Source organism: Perissodus microlepis, chromosome 2, assembly GCF_051167445.1.
Source record: "Perissodus microlepis isolate ML-2025 ecotype Zambia chromosome 2, ASM5116744v1, whole genome shotgun sequence".
Classification (NCBI taxonomy): Eukaryota; Metazoa; Chordata; class Actinopteri; order Cichliformes; family Cichlidae; genus Perissodus; species Perissodus microlepis.
Genome location: NC_140462.1, coordinates 8548265 through 8566197, shown reverse-complemented (window position 1 = coordinate 8566197; position 17933 = coordinate 8548265). Strand labels below are relative to the sequence as shown.

The window sequence follows — 17933 nt, the reverse complement described above, 5'->3', positions numbered from 1 at the left end:
CTGTATGTAGCGGAGATGACAATAAAGTTTACTTTGACTTCAGCACCGAGCAGGCCGCCCGTGTCGCCCGTATCAAAAACCGCTACTGTCTCTCACTGTCAATTTCAAAGGCCTTTCATCCTATTGCCAGATCTTCATTCTTCTTCATTTTATCTCCTACTGCCTCACTCTTTAATTCTTTAGGCAGTCAAAGCATAGCAGACAGCATGCTCAGAGAACAAAACACTGTCGGTGAAATTGAGCCTCAACATTTCACCTCTTGTCTGTCTTATTTTCGTTCCACTTCCTTCCCTTTCCTCTCTCTAATCAAACGGCTCACCTGCCTTTTAGTTCTTTTCGGAGGGGTGTCTCACTGCAGGGGATTTTATTTTTATTCCTCCCCTCTCTTCACCTCTTCTCTTCTCTCCAGAGTGTTGAGGTGTGATATATCATTCCCCTGGGCATTGGGGAGGCAGGTAGCCTTTTAAGGCTGTAGGTTCTTAGGGCTTGTTGATATAGTGATAGCCTGAAGAGATACTGAGCTTCTATTTAGGTGTACCTTTTTTTTTATGTGCATTTATTTTAATATATATGTGCATTTACTCTGTACCTTTGTGTGTGTAGATGCCTGGTTGTAAACCTCTCAGGAAGCAATTTTAAGCACACTAAAAACACATGAAAGCTACACAGAACACAAACAGGTAACCTCCTAATTTCATGTAAATATATTTGTCCTTTGTTTTCTTCCCTTTTGTTGCACGTCTCACACAGACACACACACACACACATACAGGCGAGCAGGCATGCACACGTGCAGGTTCAAGTGAGTCATTAACACAGCCATGCATCTCTGATTGATTGATATTAATAGACGGAGCAAGAGGACCTTTCAAATAGTCTCCCTTGCCATTGTCCCTCCCCTGTTCCCACATGCACCTCTTCCTCCCCTCTCTCTCTCTCTCTCTCTCTCTTCCTCTCTCACACTGCCTCAGCATCTCATCTCGGTGCCACCAGCAGCATTAACAGTGAGGCAGTAGGCAGACTCTTTTTTTCCCCCCACACACAGCACAGACAGGAGCCGGCACTGATGCGCAAATGCACAGAAACGCACACACTCACATGCACTGGAAGCAAACAGGAACTGGACAGAGACTCCAGCTGCAGCATGTCCACTGGCTGCAGTCAGACATGTAGGAGGAGGAGGTGCTCTGCTCGCTGTTCCATGTCCGTTTCAGTCCTCTAAGCACCTCCCATCCCCCCGCGTTCGCTCCCTGGCTCTGCGGTTGCTGAGGGGCTGGCTGGAATGACCCGGGAGAGCGGGAGACACAAGGAGATGCGCTAGATGGGGCTGCTGGCTGGGAGGACTCTCTGATCCTTGCTCCCTCCTCCTCTCCATGCCGACAGAGACAGCAGAGCTCTGATCTGTCCCACAGATGTATGCCCATATAGGAGGGCATGGCTGTGTAACGCGAGGGTCTTCAACAAGCACAGCTTGAGAGGAGGACCACCACAGAGACACCAGGTAAGAGGTGCACAGCTGGGGCTACTCTGTTGGATTTCCATCTATATTGATCTACGCAGATGTGAAGGAATCGGCAATGTGTCTGAGATATAGAATATGTCATTGGGTTTTTTTTTCATCCTCATCAGTGTTCAACTGTTGGTTTGGTTATTTACTAAAGGTTTGTATCTGTTTGGTTTGTGTGTGCCTGCTGTGCTGCATGGCCATTGATTAGAAGGGAGATGGGTCTGTGGATGAGCACTGTGGCAGCATAATAATGGAATATGTCTCCTGGAGGACATGGTCTGATATCCATCTGAGGAATGTCAGTGGGAATGAAGAAGAAACAACAGAGAGGTAGCAGGAACGGGGAAGAAAAAGCAAAACAGAACAAGTGATTGAAAGTCCATGACATTTCGTATAATTTATATGACTGTCATATACTGTAGGCTTGTGCTGCTTTGGGGCTGGGAGGGGGGGACCATTTTGCTTTGTTTGTTTTTTTTCTCCTACTGCTTCATTTGTAATTCATATATTCATCCCACACTCCACATTTGGACAGTTTTTCAATTACAGTCTAAAGGCTGTATTTCACAGTGTGGCAGGGTAGCTGAAAGTGCTCATGTTGAAGAAATGACGCAAAAATGCCACACAGGATTTTGAAGAAATGATGCCGACTTGCAGAGCGGGACTGGCCCCTGGGTACAAGTATGGCACAGATGAGGGTAGAAGTTTGGGTATGAACACAGGAAGAGCAGTGAAACTGCAACAAACACATGTTGAAGCCGTGTGAGGTTAACACAGAGGATGCAAGTGAAACTGAACAATCACAACTATTAATACGAAAGATGAAATGGTGGTGGCATCCCCTGCAGACCAGGGAAAAGGTCGGTTTACAACCTCTGCTAATGAAGGATCTTTCCCCTGAACTCACCTCTAACACTCATTACAGGACTTTAAAATGGTTACAGTGCCTTTATTTTTCTGTGTATATCAAAGACCAGGGGGCAGCAACAGCCTCAAAGTGCATTTCAGAGATTGGCTCTGGGTGAATGTGCTTATGCAGAGGTGCCTGTGGCTGAAAGAGATGAGCTGTCCGGTACCGTTGCATGGAGCATACATCACTGAACGCAGGGCCATGGACCCAGGAGGAATCAACAGAAAGAAATCCATTACTTAGATGACCAGGCATCTCTGATCTCATCATTTGACTAGGCAGGCTATAGAGACAGTGGGTAGGAGCAAATAGAGAGAATGAAAGCATTGAGGGAAGCCAGTCAGATGTGGAGAGAACACTTGCTTCAACGCCATGATTAATTCTAGAGGCAGTACATTCAACATGTGCCAAGAAATATCAATATTTTCCATTATGCGGCGTGTTTAAGAATGGACGGTGGCTGATTTAAAGGTTGTTTTTAAAAGCCATACTGCAACATCCATCTAAATGCCACTCAGCTCACTCAGAGTCTGGTTAGACTGGGGTTTGATAGAGTGGATGTCTGATGTTGATTAGGTGTGCTTTTGCGGAAAATATATGCGTAGGTTGATTGTATGGCAGTAAACAAGAATCACTGGTGTAGACCACAGTTTATCAGGTAAATTTTACTTCAGAAAAAAACATGTTTTATGAATGTATAAAACATGATTTAAAGCCACATTAAAGCCCAGTAATATTTTATATGATCTTGTTGTACATTGCGCTTTCAGATGCAGCTGCTATGTCATCTTATCTGCCAAGTTCTGCTTAGTCATTAGAGGAAGCAATAAAGCCCCAAGGTTATCGACTACAGCAAATTAACAAAACTTGCGATGCAGCCATTGCCCAAGTGCACAAACTTATCAACCTCTCATAATATGGCTCATTGAGAGATCCCGAGTAAGAGGCCCACCACTGACAAATACACAGCCTGGACATGCTTTCAAAATCCAATCAGCTTCATGTAAGGAGAACTAGCTGGCACAGGCTGGCAGTTCTGAAGAGGCACATAAAAGCACAGTTAACAGACTTGGCACTAGATAAAACCTACCGATTACACCAATTACAGTAGAGGGCATTTAAATGAGTGGAAACAACATGCATTATTTCAGTCTCATGAACATTTTACCCTGATAGTTGAGCACAAGTGGATAGCTCTGTTGCAAGACACGTGGGCACTCCAGAGATGCACATGAATAGGCACACTTGCACCAGCTGCTTTGATTTTAAATCTAAGCAGTGATGCCTATCTACAGTCTTGTCAGGCACAATGATTTCTGTCCAGTTTTCAAAGCTCTGCAGGCCTTCAAAGCAACAATGTAGAGTGGAATTAAAGGATAAGGGTAGGAATGTTTTATATTTTTATTGCAATCAAATGTGGTTAAAAAAATGAATGCCATTGTACAGCGGGTATTCCAGAGATCAAAAATATGGAGCTATTACAGTCTTGTTGAGATAAACTATCCCTGTCTTTCCTGTAATGTTGGGATTTGCCGATCAGTACCACTGAATTGATTTTATTGACATCCAGCTGCAATATCAACCATCAGGGCAAGTTTAGGTGTCTAAACTCACCAAAATAGCTCTGACCAGTTGAGACATCATCGACCGTGATTCTGAAGGTATGCCATCTGTGGGTAACTTGTGGGGTCTCTGTGGACTGGACTTGTTCCAGCCTGTATCCTGCTGATGCTTCATCAGATTGGAAGTGGGGAGTCTGCAGACTACGTGAAGGCCTTAGGCTGTTTATCATGTACAAGCCGTTTCTGAGCAGGTTTTGTGCATTGCCCTGCTGGGGGGTGGCTGATGCCATTGGGAGTACTGTTGCCACGGGTGGTGTGCTTGATCCGCAACAATGTTGCAGGTGGATGGTAAATATCTATCTATCTATCTATCTATCTATCTATCTATCTATCTATCTATCTGCAATGTTCTGTTACTGTCACCCTTGACAACCAGCTGTTCTGTTCTGGTGCTGTATCTCAGGGCCAGTTTGGAGGCCTCAGACGCACACAAGACAGAAAAACATTAATAAACTGGCAATGTTACTGTGGTAATAAATATCTGAGTAACAATATGCATATGCATTGGTCTTTTGTGCCAGCAGATTTCTGAGAATCATGCTATTGCTTTGCAGACGAGCAGTGCAGTGTGAAGTCATTGCTTAACTTGGCCAGGATCCCAAACTATCAATTGGGAAAAGGAAGCATGTGCAGCATACATAAAAATAAAGCAGACTTTGAACACTGGATTATAATATGTCTGTGTCCTTATGGTCAGCCCTCCACCTCAGAACCATGCTTCTCTTAACCTGTGGACTCACTATTAACCTGCTTTCAAACCACCACAGTTTTTTATTGGTTGGGATACATTACTTCGAGTACCCGTCTAATGAAACATGAAGATTATCCAGCAAGTCCAGTTTGAGAAAAACATCCCTGGGTGTGAAGGCCTATTAGATGCCAAAACACAGAATTTTTACACCTCTGGAAAGTTGTCACAGTGATGGTGATAAAAATGTCTTCCATCAAAACACTTGGTAACTAAAGGGTAGAGGAAAATGTTGATTTAGAAAGTCAATCATAGCCAACAGGCAATTTGCACAAGAGTGAAAACTCTTTTGGGAGGGCTATGCTGCACAAACACTGAAGCTCCATCCACACTGGCACTGGTGTGGTGATCAGAGGACCTAGAAAGTCAGCGACACTTGGTGACTTCAAGTAATTACAGGTGAAATAACCAAGACAGATACAAAGTGGGCAGATCCTTAACCTTTCCCAACTTTAGAGTGAGGACTTGAAGTTCCTATAAACAAGAATGCAGGCTACTGTTGATTGACACATTACCTGGTAGTAAATATATTAGAGGGCTATCTACAGTAGGTGTACCAGAGCTTGTAATGCCTGGAAAAGCGACCAGCTGTCAGCTTCAAAGCCATATGTGTGGACGCAGCTTAAGAAAAAACTTTCTGTGGTAGAAGACATACTGTATTCTGTAAATAAGCTTGAGTATATCTTTGTTAAATGCATATTCATCAATGTGGGAGGAAGAAGAGCAATTTTAACCATTTGTCAGTAAAAAAAAATACACAGATTCAATGTATGCAAGTTAGAATGTATGCATTTAAACAACGCCTCCTTGTGCAAGCTGTAGTTGCAACCTACAAAACCCACTCTTATTTTTGTTTACAATTAAGCAACATAAGTGGGCATGCAAACTGGTGAGTGCATGTTTGATATGTGAAAGGTTTGAGTGGAGTTTAACTCTTAACTCTGTGGTTCAACTTAACTAAGGAGGGAGTGAAAATAAACGATAGCAAGTAAAAACATTTTTAAAAAGTCTCGTACTCCAAGCTCCGAGTCACCTCTCCCGCACCCTAATGTATCCTTTAATGGGGTCATTTCAGATAGCAGAAATAAATGACGCCATTTAGTCGGAGAACTTGTTGGGTCTATAACAATAAGAAGCTTTTAGATCCCTTTTGCTGACTGTGTGAAACAGGAAATGAGCAGTTGTATATCTTGTTAAAATTGTGTTTTTTGCTGAGTCACCCATCCACCTCAACCCTCCATCCCCATGCTCTGGCTTTGCAGCTGTACAACAATGGCACCTTATTTCCTCCTTTGCTCCCGTCATAATTACCACAACCATCTCTGGGCTCAGTCACTTGAACATGACCATATGTCATTTTGTGGCACTTCTGAAATGACTAATTTCATTTTGTCGTTGTAATTCACTCTGACCTCGCACTTCATTTTGTACATTTTGAAGCCAAACATACCGCATCACTTTTACCGTTAGCATACGGTGTGGAAAATAGCATATAAAAAATTAACATATAAACTCAAGGAATTAACTCTAACTCTGAATGCAAGAGCTTTCAAGCCAGAAATGGAGGATTCAAATCTGTAGCACTGTACCAGCAGTATGCTGAATATGCTCAGGGTCATGAATCATCATTGGAGATATGTGCAGCCTTTGAGAACATTTGCATTCTCTCAAACATAATATAATTTTGCATCCTTTACACACACATATACACATCCGCACAAGTCAAAATATAATCATCATTGGTAGGATCGTGTTGAAGATTTTTTCTTGTTGTTGCAGTTGTTGTTTTGCAGGGTACAAACATAGCCAGGGGCCATAAAGTTAATTACTTTTTTAACTTTGGCGTCACGTTCCTTTTTCTGTCACCATAGCGTGCCAAAGGCAGCATTAAAATATCCATAGCATTTCATGGTTGGGCGTCACAAATTTCCCATCTAGTCCACTCTCTGTGTCTCTGTGTCTTCCTGCAGGTTTTACATAGAAAACAGATGACTGCAGTGTTTCTTGCAGGTTTGCTTTTTCAGAGGTTTTTATTTTTTAGCGGGCGGAAAAACAAGGATTTTAAGTGTGCTACATTTGTTTACTATAAAAACTCGATTCTGCACGTGAGGTCACTTTTAGAAAATTAGCCATGGGTGATGTTGTGAGCAGAGGGAAGGTGGCGATATGGCCACTGAGGAACAGAGATGGGCAGTAACGCAGTAATGCGTTACTGTAATCCGATTACTTTTTTCAAGTAACGAGTAAAGTATGGGATTACTATTGCAAAAACGGTAATTAGATTACCGTTACTTTCCCATAGGAATGCTGCGTTACTAAGACCGTGATTTTTTTGCGAGAATGTCTCATCACAATGTCGTAAGCAAGACGTAGAGCAACAGGACCGCTAGTCTTTGATTTTATTTATTTTCTGCTGTGTTTTACTTGCATCTATTTGAAAGACTGAGTGTAAACACAAAAAACTATTTTATTTTATGTGCTGGAATGTGCAGAAAATAGGTTTAAATGTTAAACAAATTTCTTCCAGTCAGAGAATGTTGCATATAATTAAATTTTTGCTTGATGCATAAAGTTAAAAGATTAAAACTAATAAAACAAGATTTAAAAAGACACTTTTCCATTTGATTACACTTTGTATGATGGATTATGCAGAAAAAGTAGAATTGGGCTGAAAGATCTATCGCTTTATTACCTATTCAGGTTGTAAATCGTGTTTTTAAAAAGTAACTAAGTAACTAAGTAATTAATTACTTTTGAAAATAAGTAATCAGTAAAGTAACTGGATTACGTTTTGGGGAAGTAATCAGTAATTAGTTACTGATTACCTTTTTCAAGTAACTTGACCAACACTGCTGAGGAATGAGCGGATCATTGAGGGAGCCTAAACTGAAGAGCCATCAGGGCCTTTTTTTATCATCATCTACAGTCCATGTCCACATGTGTAGAAAACAGAAGTATTTACTCAATATTTCAAAAGGATTTAATGGATTTTACTGATGCTGTCCCTGCGTCTCTCTTTCAACCCCATCTCCCACCTCTCCCACTTCTCAGGTCCTGTTGTGTTGTTCCTTTCTATTCATGAAATCTTGTTTACACGTGCGTCTACACTGTCGAAATACTAGAAAACATGTGGAACAACAATGTTGATTATGCAAGCTTCAAATGGCTGCAGTTTTACATTTTTTTATTTGTAAAAGAGCTGATCTGCACAAGCAAAGGTTCAAACATTTACATGAATATTCTTAATTAAGTAAAGCAAAAAATCAAACTATTATCTGAAAGTTTACTGTAAGCACTAAAACTGTCATAATGCATGTTTTCACAGTCACTGAAATGTGTATTATACACAGTGCTGTGCAAAAAGTCTTCAACCACCCCTCATTTCTTTATATCTTGCTCAGTAGGAGCCATGCTTTCTTCTCATTTTTATACTAGTCTTGCATAACACCTTCCCGGCATTTGGAGGTTTTTTTTCCTTTTTTAAAAATGTTTTTCTTTAGTCTTTGTTTTTTCAATTTATTTCATGTTTTCTTTTGTTCGTATATGACGCAGTGTCATATCTGCCCATACAGTAACAGACAACTTGGCAAATCATCAACTTTAAATTGTATCTTTAGACACTAGCAGCATGACACAAAAGCACATCTTTTGTTCCGATTTCATCAGTGGAATCTAAAATGATATTCTTAAGAAAGAGGAAAGAATTCAGCAAAAGACCTGACAGAGTTACATCTGGCCATTGTACTCCTCACTAACAATGAGAAAAGGGCTCAGTGGCTGTCAAGAAGTCATTCTTAAAGAAGGGAAACACCGAGCAGGTGAACAGGTGTTAGTGGCAACAGGTCTTATGGACTGATAAATCCAGCTTTGAACTTTCTGGTTCAAATCATTGTCACAGAAGAGGTCAGGAGAGCAGTACAACAGCAGCTGTTGTAAAACACGGTGGAGTCTCTGTCATGGTTTGGGGCCATATTTCAGCCAGTGGTGTTGGAGATCTTGTCATAATTAGTGGAATTAGAAAGCAGAAAAGTACCTTTAGATTTTGACCCACCATGCAATACCATCTGAAAGCATCTGATTGGAAACAAAGCCACTTTTCAGCATGGCAATGAACCCATACACACCACCAATGATGTAAAACAACAGAAAAGCACACAGAGGAATGCCTCTCCTCTTCTCTCCTCCCAAAGTGTGCGATCATCATCTTGTCAGAGGACAAAACAAAAGGCATCTAACATACAAAAAAAGAGGTTTGAATGTCCTTGAAGAAGCCCAAAGAAATTTGTTTGAACACTTACAACAAGTTTTTTTTGTATTATTTGAATAGAGGAATTACTCCTTTTTCATATAATTTGAGTAAAAGTGACAGAAGTTGGATCAATATATATTTTTTAATGAAATCTGTTCATCGAGTCTGACAAACAGAGATGGGACACAAGATGCACAAAAGTATGTGGCGTCACAGATGATGGATGGTGCTCGTTTTTCACTGCTGAGATCTAAAACTGCTAGAAAGTACATTTTGACAGCACATTTCCAGCATTCTTAGATGAGGTTTTAAAAAAATACTACAAATGCATGAACAGCTTTTCACTTCCACAGAAAGCAACTTGAGCCCTGCCCCACTTTATGCACAGTTCAAGCCTCGAGAAGCCTCTTCTGGTATTTTAATTGTCCCACAGGTAGAAACTCTGGGTTGCTAATCATGATCGTCTCCAAATGTGGGGCATATACTAACAAGCTGCCTGAAAAGAACTGCGTCACTCTTAAACCAGATATAGCTCTGTGAAGTGGAACCTTCACATCAGCCTAGAGTGCAGCTCTCCAAGATTTTTCTAAATCACAGCCTGCAGTGGACCTGCTGCCTCTTTCACAAAGCACCACTTTTAATAAATCTCTAGAAGTCTTGAGAAAAGCGCAAGATTTCCACGTCTGCTGCCATTGCTGCAAATTGGAAGCCTTACAGTTGCTCGTAAGATGGAGATTTGAGATCAGGAGATCGCACAGACACAGGATCCGTTATATAAACAACAAAAAGAGGGATGATGATCGGGGGGGGGGGGTCTCACAGCTCATAGTTGTTTTATTTTTAACACTGCAACCACTTGTTTATTGACAAAATTGAACCATTTATGTAACAGAGTACAACAGATCATCAAATCACTGATTTAGTGCAGAACGAGGAATCACATGTTGCTGTTCTCTGGCTGGACAGTACACCAACAGTCACAAAATGGAGGCCAGAGTAACTACAGTATGCTAGCGTGTGAGCAGAGGATTTTTATAATTCTCCCCAACCATCCAGAAACGATTTGTTTCTCATTCTACACAGTGATGCAGTATTTCCCATCGTGATTACAGACAAGCTTGAAGTAATCAGTGAAGTCAAGAAGCAGAAAGAAAAGAAAGAAAGGAGAACCAAACATAACACCGGAGTATTCAGCTGCATACAAAACTGCATTTTGTTAGAGGAAGCCTGTGCTAACTGTACTGCTGCTCCATGTGAGATCACAGACGATTACTTTTCACATTTGCATTTTTTTTCTTGCATCTGCTGTTTCACAGTCATTTGTAACGAAAACTGTGTTTGACCCCAACCTCACCGCTGTGTTCTGACAACATTGTGCTGCTGAGCTAGCTTCTTCTTCTTTTGGAAGTGCAGTAATGCTTACAGACCACACAGAGTAAGCCTGGCATTACCAACAGGTGTGTGATCTGTGGCGCAAAGTCAAACGTCATTTTTAACCCGTGTTGGACTATCGGGGTTGCCCCTCGTCTCGCTGTCTGTTTAGGGAGCCTCAGAATTGTGCCTCTGCTTTTTTGTAGTTGACATGGTTCCACTGGTTTCATTATAACATGACCTTCAGCACACGCTGGGGCACTTTGCAGCAGAGTGTGAAGCAGATGGTATGAAGCCTCCATTGCGGAATTGGGCACAGACAGCTGGAGACAGCATGGCCGAGTACTCATTCCTGACTGCTCTTGATGTCTTGTTCTCTTGAAGTCCGCATGCAACGCATAAAGACGTTGTAATGTAACGTCTCTGCGGACGAATCTGTGGAAACACAAATAACACACACTCCTGCTCACTGCTGGATTAATTGATTGATTACATTTATGTCACTCAGACTCGAGCGGACTCAGAGACTTGGAAACTTTGTTAATCAGCAGCATCTCGATCTGAGGTCATCGTATCTCAGGATTTTGTTCACAAGTAAAGATAAGATGAAGCGAGACGGACCAGCAGGTGGTTTGTCAGTACAGCTGAGCCAATAAGGAAGTGGAGATGGAAGATGAAGCAGTTGGTTTAGATTTCTTATGAGCATGAGTATTGAAAGAAACAGTGAGAGGTTAGAGGAGCCAGCTGCATTTGAGGTTATATAATCTCATCTGAGCTGTGAACACCTCTGGAGCCCACAGATGGAACTAGAAGGACACCTGAAATATTACTTAACCTGCTGCAACAACAACCTAACTTTGGTTAGATGTAAAATGGATGGATGGATGTTATCTGTTTTGATTGTAGTGGTACAGATAAAATGCTGAAAACCTCCTCTCACTGTTCCAATCACATTACACCTACTGCAAACGAAACACTGTTCCCTCTCAAGAAAATATGTAATGAGAGGTTAAAACTAAGAGGATCTCTCCTGATACTTGCGATTTGTTGGAGTAAACATTTCTGAGGATTCATCTCAATCTTCTGTTATTGTCTTTCTGTGGAGATTTGCGAGGTTCTTTGAAGTGTGTTCTGCTCCCTCCCTGAAGCGGTGCAAGCCAAAGATAAAACCTTTCCTCATAATACAGGGATTCACTTCAAAGGTCTGAAAATGAAACACTTTGACATACTATCACACTTGTACACACTTGCATGTGTACATTACCAAGATTTTAAATTACTCCTTAAAAAGGAAGTTCACACTGGAAAAAAATCTATTTTTTTTATTTTACAGGAACTAATTTTATGGAAGCCTTATCTGAAATATTGCAAACTGCTAGAGTGTGCAGTGTAACAGATAAAGTATAGATAATGCCAAGATAGAAAGGCTATTCTTAATGTGCCTATTATTTCCAATGCATGCATGCTAGGTTAATTGGCGATTCTAAATTGGTCATAGGTGTGGATGTTAGTGTAGCTCTTTGTCAGCCCTGTGATAGACTACCAACCTTTCCAAGCACTTCACAGCTCGTTAAATACAATAATTAGCAACATTTATTCAGTTAAGTTAGCAGAAAATCTGATCCAGTTCCAAATTTTTGATAACCACAGTTTGACAGGATTGTAATTTAACTGCCTTTTTCCATGTTTATAATTCTTTAAATCAGTTGTAGAAAAAGATAAAGTGCCATCCCTCCTCAGATATTACATTGCACCTAATAATGCCATATTCGTTCACTGCAAACATGTATGTATTCGTAGGTAATCCATTAACGTGCAGAGAAAGCAACAATGTGCATTTAATATTCTGCTAACGTAGTCACGGCAGGCAGGCGGTGTAATTCCCCTGTAGATCATGATGCTTTCTTGCATAAAGCCCAGCTAGATTCTGCTGTCAACACAGCATGTCTATGTACAAACATGAGCTACGGCTCCAACAAAAAGCTCAGATTTGTACTTGGATGCTACTATGTCAGATTCTGTTTGAATCAGACTGATTGCTTGTGTAACTGAATAGTTCTGAAAAGCACACAGACAGGGTTTATTTTCATCTGCAGACTGTTTCGGGGGTTGTAGCTTTCAGCCCACAGGGCTGTTAGCATGCACACTACATCCTGCGTGTGTGCATGATCGAATGTGTGCACTCATGCGTGAGTACGCACAGCTACAGCAGCCCACGAGGAGTTATTACTGTAAGAGAGTCTCTTCCAAACACCCCACACCGCTTCTGCACATACAGATGTGCACACACGCACACACAAACATAAAGACTTTCACAAAAGCTGCAGCGACAACAAGGTTGTGCGAGGGTACATTCATTCTCTTCAGAAAAGACTAATTTAAAATTTTAATGGGTTCAGACTCTTTAAGGAAAATAGAGAAGTGGCTTTACTGAATAAGCAGCCATCCTTCCAACATCTAAATTTCTACAACCCTGAGGGAGAGATACAGCCCAATATGAACTTTTAATGTAATTTGGCATACTAAAAGTGTTATTATGCAGAACATGTTCTCACATAAATATCAGCCTGCCAAGAATTAATGACTGAGCAATGAACATCAGCGTTGACTTTATTTGTCTTCACAGAACATATTTAAACAAGTCAGTCAATGGTATCACACAAAAGTCTTGAGACATTTCTTTATAGTTTGCTGGAAAATGGGAAATATGTGCAGAAATGTATTGAAACATGTTCAAACATACATGGAGATAGTATATAGGGCAAAAACAGAGTCTGTACCATTTTAAAGAGCTTTAAAGTCAATATTCAGTGTGACCGCTTTTATTCTTCAACACAGTCTGAACTCTCTTAATCAAGCTTTCTTGTAATTTCTTGAAGTAGTCTTTAGGAAAAGTTCTCCAGGTGTCTTAAAAGACATTTAAAGCTTTTCTTTCGATGTTGGCTGCCTTTTATTCTGTTCCCTGCAAAGATGATCCCAAACTGCTTCAATAATGTTGAGGTCCAGGCTCTGGGGAGGACAATCCATGACAGAAACTGTTCCATCGTGTGTTTTTCTATCCAGATTTGCTTTTACTGCGCTGGCAGTGTGTTTCGGGGTCATTGTCATGCTGGAAAACAAAGTTGTTGCCAATCAAACACTTTGCAGATGGTATTGCATGAGGGATCCAAATCTGATGGTACTTATCTATGTTCGTAATTCCATCAATTTTGACAAAATCCCCAATGCCACCATCAAAGCACCTCCATAAACCATCACAGAACCTCCACCATGTCTTAAAAACGGCCCTAGATATTTACTGTAGGCCTGCCACTTCTTTGTCTTTCCTTTTTTGTCTTCCTCATGTCAAGGTTAACGTTTTTGAGTATAGCCAATAGTTCTTGTTAACTTGCTACTATTTTATGCCTTTCAAACTGTGTTATCTTTGACATTTTTCATAGATTTGACTAAAGAACACATTTTGTGTTTTATAATAGCTTGTTAGTAACAAGGTGCCTAAAGATGCAATTTAAATTTGTTCTTGGTAAGTTGTCTCTTATATGTAGATGCAACATTGATTGATCCCTTGAGTTAGATGTCTTTTTTATGTTTAAATATGCTTAAACTTTATAAGACCTGCTTCCACTGATTTTCAGTCCAGTTCTTTTGATTTTTTTTGCCATACCTCAGCCCTTTCTTCCGGTTTCCCTTCCTTGTGAACGGTTTCTTGACAGCCATCCTTCCACTGAGACCATTTCTGTTGAGGCTTCACTGAACAGAAGAATCAACTGAAGGGCCAGATGTGCCTCTCAGGTCCTGTGTCAGGTCTTTGCTTTGTTTTCCCCCCCCATTTCTTAAGGACATGACTTTCAGATACTGTTTGTCTGCTGTAGATAGTTTTATTAGGCCTGCCATTTTTTTCTCAGTATAGTGTTCAGAGCATATTTTGAGCTAATAGCCCTTTGGGAATCATATTGTTGACTGCCAAGCTGTGTTCAACTGAGGAAATGTGAACAAATGATGTGTTTTTGTGACAAAAATACCATTTAAAATTGATTCTTTGCTAAATTTTCTGTTATGTGTAGATGAAACGCTAACTAATCCCTTGAGTTAGGTGCTCGTTTTAGCCTTGGTTGAGTTAAGTGATTTAGCATACACACAAACAAACAAACAAATAAACAAACGAAAAATTATCTGAAGATGCTCAAATATAAGGGCTGGACTGAAAATAATTGAAAAAGCAGCCAATGTTGAAAGAAACCTTTGAAAGGCCTTGGCAGAGGAATTGATCGAGATAACATACATTACAAAATTACAAGAATGTCTGTCTCCTTTGAAACAAAATAAAGATAAAGAAATTAGGGTGGTTCAAGAATTTTTCACTGGACAATATACAATATACATATGCAGTACAGTTGGATGATGGTGCAGATTGTGGTAAAGATGAAAATGCTAACATATATTCAAATGATTACAGTTTTAGTTGACAAGATTTAGAGGATTTTTTTTCCCAATTAAAGTCCATATAATAATTATAAAGTAAGGATATCACTCAAATCTATCTAACTATCTATCTGTTAATAATTAAATAATATTAAGTAATATTTTAGATGATGTGATTATTAAGTCATGAAGCAGAGGAAACTGTAGAAATGTAAAAATATGAACCATAAATCACAACACAGATATTTGAACACATTTGTGAGCAATGCGATATCAGAACAGAGTAATACCTTGGTCGGTGAAGCGTAAACCTAATTGACTATGTGCACGTTAGCATATGCTACTTCCGGTGCGGAAACTCCTGTGGGGAGCTTTGTTTCTGGTGTCCTATTCGCGCCTGGTTTACGGTCCAAAACAAGTTAAGCAAATGAATGAATCAAGCGGCGATTTACATTTCTATAGATGTCTTGGGCATTTACCCAATATATCTGTAAATGATGTTCATCGACTTGTCGATATTTTTCCCCTGCGCCTCAGAGCAAAAGAGAAAAGGGATTCAAATGTTATATTTCTCAGCTGTCCCTCATTTATCGCAGGTGTTATGTTCTAAAAATAACCAGCGATAGGTGAAATCAAGTAGCCAATTTTATTTTTTGACGGTGCAAAACGTTTCGTGGACATACAGTACTGCACTTCAGAGTCACACTGCTAGCGATCGATGCAGCGATTCTGTACTGTACAGGAGAGACGTCACGGAGGAGATCGTCTGCAGCGATCAGGACGCAGGACACAATGTGACGTAAAAAAAAGCATGCAAACTTGCACTAAAAAATCCGCGAAACAGCGAGGTGAAAGGTGAACCGCGTTATAGCGAGGGACCGCTGTAATTTTGAAGGTAAGTCACAACATACCCTTCGTAAATACTAATGTATAGAAACCGTTACCAGCAATCATTCATTTTTTGTGTGGCTTTTTTCACGGTTTGTTAACATGCTGTGTAGGTGTGTACTTGACTAGCTGATATCGACATAATGGGGGAAACATCTGGTTTGACTATTCTTCACCTGTAGTTTGAATGCTGAACATTTGCCTGTTTAAATCATAAGACCAGTCATTATACAGAGATGTGCTTCTGAAGGTGGACGATGTGTCTTCTGCATGCAGTAATGCAGTTCTGCTTGTGTTGAGTGATGTAAACAACTGATCGATCTAAACGCTTTAAACGTCAAAATTGATCATTAGATTTTTTATGACACAACAGCGGTGAGTGTTCCCACCTTCTGCTCTTTGTAACTTAACGCAATCTTTCCGTTTTCGAGTTTTGGACATGATTTTGGAGTATATCTTCGTAGTAGCGATTGACCGCAAAGTAAAGCTACCGGAAATGCACAACCCCACATCCGGTCTCAAACCAGGAAGTTAGCATTGTCTCGTGCACATAGTCAATTATTGATACTAGTAACAGCAGAAATGCTGACATTTACCTTTATATAATGAACTAATAATAATTAATCCTGGAAAAGCACATTCACTGTATGTATGAATCTCCTGGACAGTTCAAATGGGCCATAAAACAGGCTCCTGAAGCTTTTTATCAAGACCTTTATTACTCTTATGTACTGAGATTTGTTTTTCTGTGAGGAGAGAAAAAAAGTCTATAGAATCCAGTATTTGTAATCCCAGAGAGCTTAAATATATCCCAAGTTATTTTATTGTATTCAAATAAGGTCATAAGGTCTTTACCAGAAATGTTATGTTTATCCTTAATGACTGTAAAATGGAGCAAAGCCTGGAAGTTAGTTAAGACACTTAATTTAAGCTTCTTCCCACACGCGTGACATGCCTCACTCTGAACATAATGTTTACGGATATACACCAGAATTACCTGTATGGTCAGTTTTAGCATCAGATTTCCCATCTCCCCCACTGGCTTGTCAATACCACGGGAGCCTGGCATTGCTGCCTGCTGTTTCGACCTCTGCACCCCTCCCAGCATCCACCTGTAAACCCCAGTAGGATATTGACTATGAGCTCAAGGTCTAGTTAAACTAACGCAGTTTGTGCTTGCTGTAATCATTTTTGTACTTTATACATGCCAGTAAGAAATCCCTTCCTGATGTCCGTTCAACACAGTGATGATGGATAATAAATCTAGTGTGAATATAGAGATGAAAATATAAAGTCAATCTAATATAATGATTAATGAGTGAAGAGGAAATCTTCTGAAGAGAAAATATTCCAAAGATACTATGAAATTCTCTTTAAGCATCTCCCCCTTGCAGCAAAAGAATAGGAACACAAAGAAGAAGTTTTGTTCTCAAAAGTTAAGAAGACAACTGTGTGGATTTTGTCCTCAATTAGGAAGGAGTCTCTTAACAGTGTTAAAAGGAAGTAAAATTATAGAAATGGGCCTATGGGAATCTGACGTCAAGAGAAAGCAGAAAATTGTGAATTCATTAATTTATCTACTCATTTAACCCTCTTTTACACATGCTAACAGTTCTTTGTTATTAGTGCATTGCTTCGTAGTGGCATCAGCTGTGAAAATGAATCTGTAATCCTATGACCACTTAAAAGAGAATCATTATTGTAACATGTAACATTAACATATTCAGTCCGATCCCCTCAAAAGTGACTCACTTGGGAAAAGTGTGGAAAAAATATCTCAAATTTATATTCTTGAAGTGAACCTAATATTATAATTTCCAGATCCACATTTTAATAGTTTAACTTTACCGATTCACAGTTCAAAATGCATGATTTTTTTTTATGTACATGGATGGACCTTCTGTGGTCATACAGAACAGGAAATAGAACATCAGGTCTGAAACACTGATGTTTATAGCACCAAGCCCAAGCTGTTCAAAGGTGCTTTGGCTCAGAATTACCTGAACTTTAACTTTTGATGACCTCATTATTTATTCTGGCATGTCTAATATAAAACTCAATTTAATTCATTTCAATGCTTCATCTGCCATTGTGACAATATACACTTACTTTATTAGGAACACCTGGCTTGTACTGGGCTGGAGCCTTTAGAACATGACAGCATCACACAGTTGCTGCAGATTTGTAAGCTGCACATCAATGATGCCACCACATCT

The 17933-nt window shown here is 40.0% G+C and overlaps 1 protein-coding gene across 5 annotated transcripts in view; it reads left to right on the top strand.

Moving 5' to 3' along the window:
- The first annotated feature begins 961 nt into the window (after nucleotides 1–961).
- Nucleotides 962–17933, top strand: part of frmpd3 (FERM and PDZ domain containing 3) — an 88109-nt gene continuing 71137 nt past the window's right edge. For all 5 annotated transcript variants that reach the window (XM_084943625.1, XM_084943643.1, XM_084943600.1 and 2 more), the window contains exon 1: nucleotides 962–1501. The gene's annotated coding sequence lies outside the window, so the exon portion shown is untranslated. The remainder of the gene's footprint in view (nucleotides 1502–17933) is intronic.